The sequence below is a fragment of the Helianthus annuus genome, chromosome 2 (genome assembly GCF_002127325.2).
Source record: "Helianthus annuus cultivar XRQ/B chromosome 2, HanXRQr2.0-SUNRISE, whole genome shotgun sequence".
Taxonomy (NCBI): Eukaryota; Viridiplantae; Streptophyta; class Magnoliopsida; order Asterales; family Asteraceae; genus Helianthus; species Helianthus annuus.
This window is the reverse complement of record NC_035434.2, coordinates 110,557,040-110,559,808: the sequence shown is the minus strand read 5'-3', so window position 1 is coordinate 110,559,808 and position 2,769 is coordinate 110,557,040. Positions and strand designations below refer to the sequence as shown.

Sequence of the window (2,769 nt, the reverse complement as noted above, 5' to 3'; positions counted from 1 at the left end):
AATCACGAGTTTGATTGGGACAATAGTGGTATTGTCAATTGTGGTAGCTTTACGATGTATAAGAAGATTTGATTTATAAAAAATAGTGTAACATAAGATTTCCTGATTATTGAAAACATTTTTTGGTTGTATGTGAAGGAAACTATGGTTGCAAAGTCTTTCTGAACCATGAAGGGTATGAAGTGTTTCCCCTTCTTTCATGTTGATGACAATAGAGAACCGAATACCCCAAAGTCAACTTCGGTGCGGTCCTCCATATCAAATGGCCATGAAGGGAGTAAATCAAGCCCTTTCTTGACATCAATAGATATTTCTGATAATAGCACCGTGTCACCCACAAATGTTACATTCACAAGTTTGACTCAAAATCCGAGTAGCAAAAGTTACAATAACATCACGGAATTTTAAATTACTAAGCTGAAAACAATCACATGGAATTTTAGCCGGGCTCTCATGATAGGGGAAAGTGGTTTTGAAAGCGTGTATCAGGTTGTAATACAAAAAACAAACAGTTCTAGCCAGAAGATTGATCATTTGATCTTCCTGTCAAACAACTTAGCAGAAGGGGATTGCATGTTAATTTTTTTTTAGGGTTATTGGATTTTATCACCATTAACTATTGGGCATTGGTCGCTGCCACCCCTAACTATCACTTTGACGTCCGCCACCCCCAACTTAACACTTAGTGTGTTATGACACCAGATCACTAACTTTTGATCCTGTTATTATACTTTTGGGGTGTCCTAAGATCTCTAAAACCTTCCCAAGATCCCTATGACACCTAAAAAAGTGTAGTAACATGATCAAAAGTTAGTGATCAGTTAACGACGTGGATTTGTTTTATTATTTAATAACTCTTTTTTTAGCAAAAGGTGGTTGAATACTTAATGTGGAGCTATGGGCACATGACTTACTTTTGTAAGTGAAAATATAAAAAGAAACCAAAATGATAAGATCTCTAAAATACATACCTTATTTTTCTCAAGAATCGGTTATCTTTTGAAAAAAAAAATTAAATACATTATAATTGCCGGTAACTCCTTTATAAATTGCAAATTTGTTGTATAACTAGATGAAGCATCCGCCGCGATGCGGCTAGGGCTTACAAATTACAGCGCAATATATACGAACGTACGCGGCAGGATTTAGTTGTCAACCAAGCTTTTTAAATAAAGAAGTGAAATGAATAAGTTCTGCTCATTGTAGTTTAGCAGCTAAATGTAACCCCTAGTTTGGATGCAATAAAAAAATGCTACTTAGGACACTACAATTATTCTCATAAGAAACAAATGACAGATATCATACCACCTACATTTCATAATCATAATAAAAAAAAGTCTCATAATATTAGGTGAGTAAAACACTTATACTCTCCCACTTAACCTGAGAACCAAGAAAATTAGTCTCAATACCAGTTCCTCATTACAGTTCATCACCATCACACTATAACAAAATAAACTTCAATTCTACGATAAAAATTAGGACGAAAAACTATCTATCAACATTCGATAAGTTACCAAAAGAAACAACGGAAGATGAGATGAAAACCTTGACGTCGGCTAGAAAAAACGTTATGAAGACCCAATTCAGCATTGAAACACCATCGTCGCTTGATTCCGCTGTTGTCTCGGCTCGTCGCTCATCTTCTTCACATGCTTCGAATTTATTCATTTATTTGTAGAGATTAGGGGCCCTTCTCAAGAGAAGAGGGGAATCAATAATACAGTGATTTACCCTGTCTTATAATACATAAATTATGACCAGCTTTTCCTTCAAGTGATTTAGTCTCTTCAAATACCCCTCCAATTCCAAATTTTCCACATCAGTACATAGTTTAAACGTCCAAGTTCTACTTCATATAAGACGTAAGGCCTTTTCTTTCTGCCACTTTTCATTTAACTTTTGTTTAACTTTACTGTCATGTAACAAAAAAGTAGTCTATTGAATTATTTGATTCAACACACATTCTTATCTTCTATTTCCAGTTCATATAACAACATCAAGAACAACAAATTTCATATAAAATCCAAATCACAATCATCAATAAAAGCACATGCACTGATAAGTTACCAAAAGAAACAACAGAAGAGATGAAAACCTTGACACCGAGAAAGGCAAATCGGAGGAGAAATTCACTGGGCACACAAACCGATCAATAGTTGAAGCTCTGCTATTGATAAGTTGGAGAACATTCATGTAAACCATCTATCATGTTATTTACCGAATCAAAGGATCAAGTCTCAATTCAAGCACAAAACTCCAAATAAACACATGACAAAATATCTAAAAAAGCTTAGTGATCCAATTCACCTGAATACTTCCGGAGACTACCGGTGACGGTGTTTATAACGGAGGTGGTAATAGGTCGTACGTCCGTCGCTTTATCAGAAGTTGCTCAGTTGAATGAAGCCATATGGTGGTGGTTTCTGGTTGTGGTAAGAAGAAATAGAGAGAAAAAAGAAGAGAGAGAGTCTGGTTATAGGAGATAAGCCACCGTCCAAATAAACCTATAAAAGAGGACAAAGCAAATTAACTGGTACAACATATATAGCCCAGCATACAAGTATTGATGCCGTAAAAGAATAAAAGAAAACTAACTGGTACAATATACATAGCACAATTTACAAACAATGATGCCTAAGATTGTTTTAAATTAATAGTATATAAATATGTAAACAACAAATTTTGTGTACATAGAAATATTTATAGATGAACTACTTTTACATTTTTAGTTTTATAAGTATTAATTATAATTTACAATTTTGTATT

At 34.3% G+C, this 2,769-nt stretch overlaps 1 long non-coding RNA gene across 1 annotated transcript; it reads right to left on the bottom strand.

Annotated features, from left to right (window-relative positions):
- Positions 1-1,090: 1,090 nt before the first annotated feature.
- Positions 1,091-2,486, bottom strand: LOC110904310. The gene is made up of 3 exons (XR_004881078.1): positions 2,311-2,486; positions 2,099-2,205; positions 1,091-1,915 (listed from the first exon to the last, which is right to left on the bottom strand). It is a non-coding gene; the product is annotated as an uncharacterized LOC110904310 (long non-coding RNA).
- Between the last annotated feature and the right edge of the window lie 283 nt (positions 2,487-2,769).